This window comes from Euwallacea fornicatus, chromosome 15 (genome assembly GCF_040115645.1).
Source record: "Euwallacea fornicatus isolate EFF26 chromosome 15, ASM4011564v1, whole genome shotgun sequence".
In the NCBI taxonomy this organism is placed as follows: Eukaryota; Metazoa; Arthropoda; class Insecta; order Coleoptera; family Curculionidae; genus Euwallacea; species Euwallacea fornicatus.
Window position 1 is genome coordinate 3081684 of NC_089555.1, and position 14737 is coordinate 3096420.

The 14737-nt window shown below is 36.1% G+C and overlaps 2 protein-coding genes across 3 annotated transcripts in view; one reads left to right on the forward strand and one right to left on the reverse strand.

Annotated features, from left to right (window-relative positions):
- LOC136343739 (uncharacterized) overlaps nucleotides 1–14737 on the reverse strand; it is a 70252-nt gene that overhangs the window by 41371 nt on the left and 14144 nt on the right. The window lies entirely within an intron of this gene.
- The window catches only part of LOC136343730 (zwei Ig domain protein zig-8-like), a 78006-nt gene that overhangs the window by 1872 nt on the left and 61397 nt on the right, over nucleotides 1–14737 (forward strand). The window lies entirely within an intron of this gene.

The window sequence follows — 14737 nt, forward strand, 5'->3', positions numbered from 1 at the left end:
GAAACTGGGACTTGACGTTATTGCTCAAAGTTTTAGATGCATATCAGCGTTGAAAACAATTAACCCAGATCTCAATACAAGCACCCCACAATAAATAGCAATAATGACGAAACTTTGAAAGGGTGTCTGGAACTTGGAAAATTTTGAGAACGACTTAATGTCCTCCAGGATGTTGAATTTACTTTGTAGTGCCGGGTAATTAATTATATGGAAATCTATTTTGAGGCAGTTTCTTGTCGAGGGCTCTCGGGAGCTGCTATTCTTGTTTATACGAGATTATTAGCACCGAACACGAAAGAACTGGTGAAGTAGGGGTGATGCTCTGCGTCAGATAGATTGCAGGTGGATACGTGAATTTAAGCAAAAATACGGAAATATTGAGAAGTTGAATTTGTTCAAAATATGGGAGAAATATTTGATCTCTATCGTGCCATTTCGAAGTGTTCTGCCTTTTCAAAAATCAAATTCACCATTGTGTCAAGAAATCCCATAGGTTCCATTCTGCCTTCCGAGATGGCGCATGGTTTGCCCATCTATTTAACCATTTTGTCGTGAAGAAATAAATAATTAAAGCTCCCAATTAACAACTTCTTATTTGTAATACAACATTAGTACATGTAGTGCCTTTCGAAGTGCTGAAGCCAGTATGGTTTTACTGACTCCAAATACGTAAATTGAAAATTAAGATTGCCCGGAGTGCTTTCAGCGAACTGAATAATGCATTTGCATTATCCAAAGCCCCCTTTTGAGCCTGCAAGTTTGCGTTGAAGGCAACAAGGCCCCTCTCAAAATCACAACAATATACTGCTCGTCAATTTGTCAGACTGTTGTGAGAAAGGAAAAAATCTTCAGTCATAAAACTTTCTCGCCGTAAATTGAGTGTCACAGGAAATATTAGGCGAAAGTGTGAAAAATTGTTGGGAAAGTTAAATAGGTATTTCGGAAGTTTTTATGATACATCCAAAAGAGCGAATTGTAAAGGGAATGATGGGGAGTGCCACATGAATAAATCCAGATGTGGCTTCTTGAGTTGTTTAAATATTAATTCAGGAGTTTTTGACTACGAAATAAATAAGACTTGTTTGGATTATAGTTCATGGAAAATTTATGATACTAATAATAGAACATTACAAGTATTTGTGGATAATTCGTTTTGAATTATTGATAAATCTTGAGAAATAATAGCTTAAACTTCAGGAGTGAGCTACAGCAACAGTTTCTTGCCACTTTTCCACATAAGCGTAAACTTCCTGGATAGGAAAATGGGCAAAAATCCTCAGAAATCTGGTAAATAAATTCGTTTAAATTGTCAGTTTGAAAGTGGAAAACTTCGTGCCAGAGGTTTCCGCAAACAACGGATTGAATTTATTAGTTCTTGCAATCCTGTATAAGTAGGAAATGAATATTTCAGTGAAAAAAGCTTCTGCCTTCCTCATTTTTGAAAAGTAAATACCTGACACCGCGATTAAACAACGTAACTTAGACAAACAAAAATTCAAAATATTTACCAGAAATAACAGCAAATTTTGATATTATACAAACATACAATATTGGCAGAAATCACAGTATTTCTGTATATAAATAGTGCTATTTGAATTTGAAAAACATTCATTTATTTGTGTTATTCGTATATTTTAGGTAATGAATAAATAAATCGCGTTTTATATTATCCATAATTCATTATTATGTATTCTTAGTTAAAGAAACAAATTTACATGTGAATTTCAAGAAAAACTGAGGAAGTTTAGGTTAAAACCATTTGAAATCAGGGCTTGTTCCAAGAAATTTATAAACATGAAAAAAAACTATTGCAAGTTTGCGGTGATGGACATGTTCGCCATTGCGTCAAGAAACGCGAATATGTTGTCTAGTACATTACGAGATGGCGCCCTGCAATACTTGCATTATATGTAGTATATGCTGCGAATTACCATCTTTGCAATCACTCAAGGAGGTCTAATCTCAGCAAAATGACCCACTGCTTGAGGAAACAAATTTTAATTAGGTCCACGAAAACAAACACCAACGAAACTTATTCATGCCATCAGTGTTGAACATATTTAAGTTAAGCAAATACATTTCCTGGCAAGTCGTAGTAAATTCGCGATGTAGTGAGAAGGCAGAGCACACAGAGAGAGCTTTTGTGGAGTGGAATTAAATTTGTACGATACGTGATTGTGTGTAGTTCCAGACTTAATATTGTATGAACGTGTTATAAATACATTTAAGCCAGTCTTCGATCACTCAACGTGGATTAATGGATTTTATGGCAACTTGATAATGTCAAGACCTCTTATAAGTAATCTTCAACATTAATTATTATCAATTTTTACGCTTTCGTTGTTACGAAAAAAGCGCGCATTGGCCCTAAAAAAGCCCTCTAGCGGAACGCGTACGGAGTCTAAAGTGTCCCGAAGTCAAGGCCAGTTTTGTTGCGGGATTACTACGGCTCTCTCTTTCTAACGCACGCTATTAGAACAAGAGGCATTTTTTTTTATTTAACTGCAACGTTGTCGGCCTCGGTATTTCCTTTTGAAAGTCGCGATAATTTTGCCTCAAACATCTTTACATGGCGATTGTGATTGAGAAGTATTTTTCCATACGAATGAGCAGCAAAACTTCCAGCTTTACTACATTATTATCCCGTCCTTTATCAAGCTTTCGTAACAGCTCTATGTGGGTGCGTGCGTATGCGGGAGCTCTAAATCGTGTCGTAATAAAACTTTCAACACTCAAATTGAGTGTCAGAAAAATTCCGGTGAAAAATCGTCGGGAAATCTCTGCGAATGGCAAGGTGGTGCTTTCTCAGTCTTCTCGAACTTCTTGCGGGCGTATCAATATAAATGAGCCCTCGGAAAGATGAAAAAAGTTCTGGTGTAGCGTAATAACTCATTGGTAAAGTGAAATATTGAAATGACGTGAAATCTTTCACCTCGCTTCCAGCCGAGGGTCGTAATTTTACATTTTAACATTATCATCTTTTGAACGATTTCAGCTTGTCGGATTCAGATTTAATCAGATTGAGATAATAATTTTATTTATCGCTCCACTGCAGCTCCATTCATCCGGTTGAGTAACATTTGTTTTCCACAGGGTGTGGACAAATCAAGGAATGGATTCAGACATTTATCCCTTGGGTGATCAAACATTCTCCGCAAGCTCTAAAAAGCTTCGTTAAAAAATCGTAGCTTCGATCCAGCTGCTGCTATCTCACGATCTTAAATTGCGGCCCACTGCGTCTCCGATCTATTGCTATTACGTAGATTTTACTTTCAGCTTGTGTTATTTTAATTTTAGAAACGTGGAATGTTCGGAACACTTAAATTTTGAAGCAACATAAAATCAATGGCATAAACTCCCTTTCAGGTTGTAAAAAAATGGAAAGTTATATATGCGGTTAACATTTTATGAAGGAAAACGGAGGCATATTATGGCTTTAAAACTCGATAAAAGCAGTGACGGAGATTTCTTCCAAAAAGCCATAAAAAGTAACATAACCGGTCCTTAACTGTGAAGTTAAAAAAAAAAACAATTTCATCGGGAACAAGTCAGATTTACACAGATTTTAAACTGGAGTTGTTTGAACTGAAAAAAGAGGACTATTTCCATTAATTTCTCTACTAAACCGAAGAAGGACGTTATCGATTGTGTTAATAAAAGCATGTACTAAGCGACTGAATAATATCGGGAACAAATAGCAAGGAAAAATTCCAACTCTCGAGCAGGTTAGATCGTAATCAATCAATCGCGATTTCGCCGATGTTCCCACTACAATTAGTCTCCATTAGTGGGAGGTTTATATCGTCGATGCTGCGAAGTTTCCAAATTACCCGAGTTACTCAGTTTAGTGCATCTGCTGCAGTTTGTACATTGTGCGGCAAATTGGGATACAGAATCATTCCTTCGGCACCACGTGACGAAAGTTGGTGAAGAAAAGGCATCAAACCGCCCCCAATACATTAGAACAGATTGCAAACCCATATAGTCACAGCAAGTGGCTTCGTTTCTGATTTGCATGTTTCGCCGTAACGAACGCTCGCATGTGTTATTGATCCCATTAAATCTTCTTTTTAAAAAACTTTCTCAATACAAAAGTTAAATGTATTTTCAGGGCATAACTTTCCCAGATTGGCGACGGATTTTAATGAAATAAGTTCGCAGATTCAAAATAACTTCATATGAAACCGTGCTCGCAGGCCGATAAATAATACAACCCTTAGCTCAGGAAAACTAGCAAGTTCTCGCAACAATAAGGAGAATTTTAATTTGGTTCTATATGGAAAGTTACAAAATTAATTTCCGCTTTATTAGTAATTCTATTTTATCATAATCGGAATTCGTGAAAAGTTTTAATTTGCAAACTGGTAGCTTCAAAGTGGGCACTTTGAAGCTCTTCTCCTGGACTTATTAACGTTGAAATAATATCTCCAGGGAACAACTCGCTACTTTAGAATTTATTTCATAATTAAGGGTCGGCTTTTTCTTTTTCCGATTTAATTTCGTTTGAACGCATATCTATGTGGTTGCGTTAATATACCGAACGAAGTTAAAACAACCACAAATCTTAATTAGTCCTCAAACGACGTCACAGCTAATAGTAATTAATTGCCGGATTACTCATACAATATTATGAAACGTACGCTACAAAAATATTCCTGTAATACTGAAACAACGCACAGGCTTAGGGAGTGGTGGGATGTTTGATATATAGTGGCCTACAAATGTAATTATTGGAGAAATAGCTTTATAATGTAGAGCCGCAATGGGAATTGCATGGAATAATTTAGTTTTGAAGCTGAGTAATAAAATTATACGGTCATAGTGCTATTATTTTGTAGTTTTATTAAGCTAATGAATCAACACGGCCCCAGACGTCAATAAAATATGCCAGAATTTCATTAAAAGCACGTTTACAATTCCAGAAGACTTAAGAACACCGTTTTCCAGGAAGTTTGTCTTTGTGGCCAAAGTTTGCATCTGCTCTCTTGCTTTCCCAAACTCGTTGAGGATTTATTTCGATGGAAATTGTGAGCATCTTCCACGAGTACCAGGGATTATTAGGAACAAAGCCCAGTGCTCTGGATAGCAACTAATTCCCAAATTTCAAAACTTATTTATCCCCGTTATACCTGTGTCTCATTGTGTGGATAAATCAGTTCTTCCATGAAGAATAATTTATTGCTATTATGTATTCTCAGCGTTAGGGAGAACATTAAAAACGTTCGGTGACATCACGCTTGTGGTGCACTGCAAATTTACATGAATGTCAGGAACGATCGAGGAACTTTCCGAGAAAACCATTTTAATTTAAGGCTCTCTGCAAATATTTTATAAAAAAATCATGAAAACTATTAAACGTTTGTGATGAAAATTGATACTCGCCATTTCATCAAGAAATCCGAGTAAGTTCGGTGGGATATTCTGACATGGCGCTCTGATTTATCCTAAGATGAAAAACACGTTTAAAACGCTAGACGACTTAAGATCTCCATTTTCCAGGATACTCTGAGCTGCTCCTTTACTTTCTTAAACTCTTAGCGTATTTATTGCTATGGATATTGTGAGGATCCTCCATGAGCACAGTAGATTATATGAAACAAAACCCAATGCTCTGGATAGCTGCAACTAATTCATAAATTATTCAAAATAATGTAATGGAACGTAATAGCTTGCTGGCATTGATTAGATAGTTATGATTTATGTGCGGATTTTAGATGAAAACTAATGTGGCCCTATTTGTCCTCTCATGTATTAATAAACGGGAATTTATGACCATGGACAAGTCTACTACTATAATACTACATTTCCAGGTGCGATCAATACAGAAGCTGAACTAATCTGACAACATAATTTAAAAAAGATTGCTGATTTGGCACGTGTGTGATCGCACGTCCAAATCTCATTATGAATCTGTACCTGCAGGGCACGTGTTAAAACCTTTGACATCGATATAGCAAGGCTCCAGTTTCAGTACCTAACGAAATCACTTGACCTCAAACTGCAGGTAGCTGGAACCTGTTAGAAGTTTCTCATGTACATAGTGCATTAAAAATCCTCAGGATTGTTCTCATTTCTTACGTTTCGCTGGCTATTGATTCAAGCGATTGGTCTCATAATCTCTTCATAGGGACAAAACTAACAAACGTTTCAAGGGCTTTAAAGTTTATTGATAAAATAAATAGCAATCATCCCTTTTACATTTTTGATGAATTCGAATTTGTTTTTCCAATTGGACAGCAGAAGCCTGGGCTGATTGATAATATTTCGCTGTTTGTTTTATATTCATTTGGTAAAGGAATAAATTAGTACGCATTTTTATGAAATGTCCATTTCAACATAAAAAAAACTCACTCAACCTCAAATCAGGCAATACAATCGCATTTCGTAAGAAATGGCAGCATGATAAGTGCAAAAGAAAACTTTTCAGTATAGAACATGATCAAACAAGTCCTACAAAAGGGATGAAATCAAAATTTTTTATCAATGACCGAAGAGGAAAAATGGCAGTTTGAATAATTAATTTACCATTTTAGTGAAATTGTTAGACATTTCAGTCGATCTGGCAATGTTGCTTCCATAAGCAACTGTGACTATCTTTCATGGGTATCACCCTCTTGAGGAATGATCTCATCCTAAACTAATAAGTATTGCTTTAACTTTTTTTAATTTCTGTTCCATTGTTGGATAGTATCGAGTCAACGAACTAAAATCAACCTCCGTCCACTTCAGATGTGGCAAGTTGGGTCAAGTGTTTGACAAACCTCAATTTACGAGCGCAAAAAAGTTGTCACAACTTATAACGATCTTTTTAAAAAGTTCCCAAAAAAAACTTCCATCCTTCGGCTCAATAAAATTTATTCCATTCAATAATGGAGGGAATTCAGTTGTCTGAAACTTTCAATGAAACTTTCCGAAACTTTGTTTACTTGGCGGGATGCTGAGGTAAGATACAATCAACGGCGATTTTTGATTATTCTTTCGGAAATTGTTGAACGAAGATGAGAAGATATGTTGGTCACACTCTACACAAAGCTCGGTTTACATAAAATAATTTCATTCAAGAGGAAACTCTTTTGCGCTGTTGCGTTCAGTTTTAAAGTTTATTCAGTTCGAATAATTCAATGATTTCAGTGACTTACTAGAGCTGAAGAATTTTCTAAAATTCTTGAAAATAGAACTAGACCGTACTGCATATTTAGACATACCATACTTGTGATTTCACGCTTCCATTCGTGCTAAATTATGATTCTTCTATTCGAGAAAATCTATTTATTAACTTGAACTAACCTGAACTAGTTCCGATATTAGTTGAGAGATGTCAATATTTAAAACCGATAATGTTCGCCATAATATGAAGAATCTTATTGAATTTCAGTTTTAGCATAAAATTTAAGAAGTTTTTGTCTTTTTGAGGTGTTAAGAAAAAGCTTCTTACTACTTGAGATCTCACTTCAAGCCAAAATTTGTTATAATTGAGTATTATTTTGGTTGTCGAAAGTAAAATATATTGCGTGACATAGAAAAGAGAACACCTCGTAAAAGTAGTTTTATTTAAATAATTTTTGGTATGCATGTTTCTTACGCTAAAACAAACACTTAATTAAAAAATGAACAAATTTAATTGTTAAAAACTAAAAAAATCAATAATTTATCGGTCATCCGCACTGTCTTATACGTTACTGTACATGTCTAGGCATGGACCTAATGAGATGATTGATGTTCTCTTGGGGTATCTCAATTTAGACGAACTGAACAGCCTGACATGGCGTCGCTAGGGTTTGTGGGGGATGGGGTAAATTATGCAAACTTCTACCTGCAATATTCATAGATGTTCAATCGGTGAGAGATCTGGAAATCGAAATGGTCAAGGTTGCAAATTGATTGCATTTTTTTTTAAGGAAATCCATAATTACTCTACCCATATTTGGTCGTGCATTGTCTTGCTGGAAAACTGGATTAAGAAGAGTTTCCAGATGAGTCACGGGACAAGGTTCCACGACTTCTTGGATATATCGTTGAGATGTCATTCTGCCTCCGATGAAAAGTAAAGGTGACCTGATACCATATGCCATAACAACCCAAACCGTTACTCCAACAATCTGAAGGACATTTCACTGTATTTTAAACTGCGGATCCCGTCTTTCACCCCATCGTCTTCTTACACTTGCCTGACTTTCGTTCATACCCAAACAGAATATTGATTCGTAACTAAAGACAATATTATTCCATTCCAGATTCCAATGTATTCATTCTCTGCGCCACTGCAGTCGATTTTGACGATGGTTTAAGATGAGGGGTAACACAAGATGGGAATGGTAGCAAATTAGTTCAAAACTTCTTATGCAGCGATAAATGGTTTGAATCCGAATGTGCCTTCCATACTCAGCAAATCGCCAATTCTTCAGCGTCCTCGACGAGACGAACCTATCTCTTGGGGCCATAATTCGAAGGCGGCGATCTTGACGTTCTGTAGTTCTTTGGTATTATTCAGTACCTCCCCTTCTGACTAATTGCTTTTCTTGGAACCATGCCCGACCACATCTCACTATATTGTTTACTCTACGGTTAAATCTAGCGGGGATTTGCCTGAATGACCGATTAGCCTCTCGTAGACTCACTATTCGACCTCTCTCAAACTCGCTCAATTCACGAAAATTTCGTTGCATTTGGCGTTTAGGCATATTAGATTAAACTAAAATCACTTTGTAAGCACACTATACACCAACAAATACTATTCTCCAGTCATATTGTTATTTTATTGCAATTTTCATAGTAAAAAAAAACACTAAAATTCGTGATAACTCGTAAATACATCAATAAATATGGCTGAAAATTTAATCGTTTTTGTGTTCCCATATACAAACATATATACCAAAAATTATTTAAATAAAACGGTTTTAACGGGATGTTCTCTTTTGTATATCACGCAGTATATGTATACAGTACCTTTTTCGCTCCTATGCGCATGGTGTGTTAGTGAGTGCAAGCAAAAGGCAATTAGGCGATTGCTAAGTGCGAGCGCGACAGACTACGATTTCTCCTTCGGTTTTCAAAGGTGGGTTAGCACCCTTGACTCGTAAGCAGTACGCCTTAAGCCGAGAATGGATTATATCAGAAAAAAGGTTTGTTTTTGATTGATGCGTTTTGAAAATATCATTTCTAATGTTAGTTTTGTAGAGGTAAGGCTACATTAAAATTTACCATGAAATGTTTTGTTAAAAAACGCATTCAAATTAACATGATGCGCGTATTTTGCGTCCTCCAAGATCACGTAGAACTACTCTCCTTCCCGGATTAAGGCGTACTGCCTGCGAATCAACGATGCTAGCCGATCGTTGACGGTGGAGGGGAAAACCGTCGCCTGTCTCTCTTGTACTTATCAATTGCCTAATTGCCTTTTGCTTGCACTCACTAAAACTCCACATAGCAGCGAAAATGGAACTGTACATTATAATCAGTACATATCTAATGATATGTACATATATTATTTATATTTACAATAATTCAGGGTTTTCCCATTTATTTGAATTAATTAAACGTAATCTAAAATTCAGTGATAGGCAACTAGACATACACGAACTCTTTATAAAGACGACGCCAAATCTTGATACACCTTCCCCTTTTCGAACAGTGATTCAATTTCCTGCTTTTGGGCTGAGGGCCGAAGCCGGCATACCTCACTTTCCACCGAATGAACCTCCACAAGGAAACGAAAAAACGTAGGATCAAGCCCAGTTGAAAAAGTTGTCATAAACGAGAATTAATCGCGGATCAAAAATTGACTGATACGCATAGAGATTATCCATGTACGGGCGACATGCTTGGAAGTCATTTATCAACTTTATCCACTTTTTTGGTTGTTTAATCTGCAGGGCTAAAATAAATGCTGGTCCATAAATATGGTAGCTCAACGTTGTCAAAGGTTTATTACAGAAACAAAACCATCCAGTTCCAATCTATCCGAATGGAATTAATGTGTTAATAAAAACTTTGAGCCATGTTCTTTAGTACATAAACAAAGCACAAAATTAGGTATTTTGTTTAAATATTGCTTGGGACCTTCTCAATAACACTGCAATTTAAATATTATTTAAAGCGAAATTAATCAACGTAATTTAATTAGTAGTGCACAATGCATTCCATTAGAACCTAAAAACCTGATTACAATGTACCTGCTAATATCCAGAAAACCGGAATTTAAACAACAATATCTCTACGCAGCAAAAACCCAACTAAAAGGAATTGTTTAGGCATGAGAAATGACATAATCCAACAGCTGCTCGACGTTCTGTCTTCATAAATTCTTCATATTTTATACGTATTTTATGAAAACTGAGGGCACAAAAAGGGGAAAATTTAAGAGTCTCTAAAGCTTATGATAAGATTGAAGTGAACAGATTTTAGAGATTTTTTTAAAGTTAAATTTGCTTAACATGATTGAGTTTAGAGAATTATCAAAATAGATCTTGTTTTTCTTTCGCCTCTTCAACCAGTGAAATTATCCCAGACATTTAAAATTATCAAATTTTAATGTTACTAACGGAAGTAAATCACATGTACATGCTACTCATGTGTGATTCACTTAGCTTTATTTGTTCCGAAAGCGTCGAGGTTATTTGGGTGGGTTTGTTTAAGTTGCTTAAGTTATTTCTAGTTTGTTTTCTGTTTCTTGAATTCGTGAGTTTGTCCACATCAATGTAACATCGTTTTTTTTTATAGATTTAAATTCCTTTGTGGAGGATGAGACACTAATCTATGGAAATCGGAGGAAATTACGTCACTATTACGTCTTCTTGTCTAAAAAATGTACGATTTTTAATGGAATTCCGGTAATTTTTTGTTACGTTCAGATTTTTCCCGTCATTAACAGTGAGCGATATTGTTGAAGGGCAATGTTTCGCTTTTCTTTTGTCAAAAATAAATCACCATAAATAAAATATTATATTACAGTGTTGTAATGCTAAGTACGATTGTTACCCAGTAAGAGAATTTATTAAATATTAGAACGAATGATATGCATGATGTGTAATACGTATAATTTGTTTTTTCTAGTATTTTATGGGTATAATACGATTTTCTAATAAAAAATCCGCTTTCGCACGTGAATTTTAGCGTTTTTTGCTGAGAATTATGGGAACATCCTCAATCACTACTCTCAAGCACTTTATACCTAAGTTTTCTTGAAGCTCTCTTGAAATAAATTGATATATCGCGCATCTTGATAGAGCCCTGGATTCGTTGCCAATACACATAATTCACTTTTTCCAATATACGGGTTGAAAGAGATTTTTCTAGTAAAAAACATTTTCTCACATGAATTTTAGCTGTTTTGCGTACAATTTTTGAGATACTCTCAATCCCCCCTCTCAAGCATTTTACACCTAAATTTTCTTATGTCTTTGCTGAAATAAATTGATAAAACTTGCACCTGGATACAGTCCCTGTTCCGAAGATATTTCAACTGCACTTGACACTTCGGATTTACTTTTTACAATGCGGAATTTCTTTGCAAGACACTTCGTAATACCGAAATATGCAAAAGCGTATAAATCATAAACACAGGACGCAAGAAAGATCCAGACAGGCGAACGAAATTTCCAAGTTTTTCGAGTGTTGACTACATCCAGAGTTTCCCGCAGCAAAAAGAAAATTCCCATAAAGGCTAATGGCTTTCGGGTTGAGGAGAAAATTCATTTTTCTATGCTGCCAGTTATTTTGTTTAATTCGAATTTAACGAGTACGAAGCGGTGCTTGAGGATATAAAGTTCGGTCCATAAAGGGCTTTTAGGTCGCTGTTAGGAATTTATTTCTTTTCTACCATAATAAGGCTCTAGTTCAACTAAAACTGCCCCCATCCTTGTTGAAAGAATGGAACTTTCCAATACCCTGCGATAATCCAAAACTAATTACAGTAGCTACGTGAAGCGGAATGAGATTCCTAATAGTCCGAGCAGATTTTTCTCCCTTGCGTAATGGAAACTAATCCTGTCAGATTTTTTTGTTTTAGGGGGCTCCATCCGGGAATAATGGAAGAGAGAACTCGTACAAATTAGTTCAACCGGAAGTTTTGCTGTTATTCCCCAAGGTTCTAAAACACCATAATAACTCACTTTAAGGCGTCTTAATTCAAGTTCAATTTCACGATAAAAATTTCAGCTCGACCAGCAGTATCTGACTCGATCGCTCGATTGTACAACCACTTTGCCCTTTTATGGATCAAATTACCAATAATGCCAGCGACGAATGGAACTAGAAGAGTGAATACAATACTAACAACCATAACGATGCCTCTGCATTTTCTGAGATATCCAGAGTAAACGAGCTCGCTCATATTTGAGGCAACAATACGCTTTAAACACAAACAGCCTTCGGCCGAATCTTTCATTAAAACTGCGCTTTTGAAATCAGAAAGCTCGAAAATTTAATAATAAAGTTAAGTTCTGGCATAACTGGAAAAAGGCCGAGAGCAATGTACATTTATGAAATGTAGCTCCGGTGTTATCCAGGAAAACGTCACTTGAAGATGCAGAGAGAGATCTTAGACATTTAATTTAACGCGTTTATTTTCGTCGAATGGTATATACATATGCACTATAGCAAATAAAGCAAGGTATGGGACTTTCACGTGCGAGAAAAGAGTTTCTAACCCGAGTGGAAGGCGAGGTTAACGGTTTCGCGAGCGAGTGAAATTTGGTGGGTGAATGAAATGGATGATGGAGCTGAAGAAAATTATGCAATTTGTGGGAAAACTTTTATCAAAAATCTTATTGAACTCTTTTTAAATCCCGATTCCACTTAAGTGAAGATCGTCCATGACATGAATCATTGTAACCAGTACTGAATTCTTCTTATTTAGTCGGAGAAAATTGCATATGAGGAACAAAATGAACTAAAACTTATTTTTGACGATATCTTTAATAGACAGATTCTTTCGCCTTTTAGCTGATGATAACTCATTAGGTTATTGGATTATTAGGAAGCCAGACAATTGCTGATGCTGGAGGTAACCCTCTGAACACCCATAGTAAAAAGGAACTTCTCTGAGTTTTAGGACTAATATTCCTTATGCGAATTGTTAGACGTTACTGGAGGGCTAATCGGTTTTACAGGGCAATGCACGTGGCCCACTCCAAGTCAAGCTTATTGGGAAAACTAAAGCAACAATTTTCCACATCCAAGTTGCAATAGATCAACTAATTATCCATACGAAACGAGTCCTAAAATTGCTTAATTCACTTTTTGCCGTAGAGCTGATGCGAGGCAATAAATATCCGGATACACAAAGTCCCTTAAATTTTAGGACGATTTATAAAAAAATTCTGGAGGAAAGTGGGTCCGGGTTTGTAAATCCGGAGAAAGAAAATTTGAACACCCAATCCAGCTCCCTTTATCTCGAAAGTAATTGTTCGAAATTTATTTCAACAATTTGTCTCTGGAATTCCCAGAAAGTCCGGGGTTTTTATACTCTCTGGTTGTATTTCTATAAGCGAAAAATCAGCTAAGTTTAAAGGGAAAGAATAGATCGTTTTACTTCGTTTCTCGCAGGAAATCTATGCATGTTCCAGGCATATGCCCTATTTTCCTGCAGACGGCCATCACACGTAGTCCAACCGCGTTTCAGCAGCCGTAAATCATCTTAAATCTAGTGCCAAAATCTTTGAACCTGGATAATATTAGACCGGACCTTTTACAAATGAGGGTGATAAGTTGAAGTCTTAGACCTTCCGAAAACCCGTTTCATTTGTCAAAACGTTGCGTCCGATAAGGTCACTTAGAATTTCAGTGGGTGTTTCATCTACCTACGTGTATCTTATCCCTGCTGATTTATCTAGACGTTTATTCGCTTTCGCAGCTTTAAATGGTTTTACATTGTCACTGCCCTAATTACCGAATGATATAGCTGTGATACTTATTTTTATTCTATTAAAGAAACTTGATAAATCTGGAAAGGTTTTAGTGTAACGTTCAGCTTCATGGCCTTTAATGACGGGGGTCAGACAGATGCGAATTAATATTTTTCCAGCTGCGGAGCTTTTAATGCGACTTTCGGCTGCCTTTGTCAGAAAGGGCCGCAATCCCTAACAAAAAAGACATTAAGACCCTCTGATTTAATACTCCAGTCTGTAAGAAGGCTGCTTTTTGGCAAAAATCATTTCCGGAATATTAGTTTTTGCGTTAGATTTTCCATAGAAACATCACTCGTCAAATCAAGCTCTGCGGGGCTTTTAAAGGTTTAGCTCGTAAATTACCCTTAGAAATCCTAAGAAACTTTCCGTCATTGACTAACAAATGAGAATTTCCAGGAATGTTTTTTAAATTTTTGAATATCAAATAGTATGTGAGTTTCGATTATTAATTTTTAATTCTTTCTGACACATCTGTCTTCCAACTCGGCCACAAAAGTATTGGGTTGGCAATTAAATTCGTTCGGTTTTCTTTCCGTATAAGTTTCATGCTGATTTGCTTTTTTTTTCTGAATGCTATCAAGCAAGTCAAATAAACACATGCACGATCATGTTTCTCTTATATTTTTTACGGACTTTGGTTTGACTATCATAAGTATCGTACATATTGTGTAGCGGTAAACATGGAAAGAAGTAACGTCCATTTTCGTCACAGAAGAAAGTAATGCTCTCCGTATGGTGGGACTTTAAGGGCATTATTTATTACGAGTTACTACCATCTGGAAAAACAATAGATTCAACACTATACTGTTCCCAATTAACGAAATTGAAAG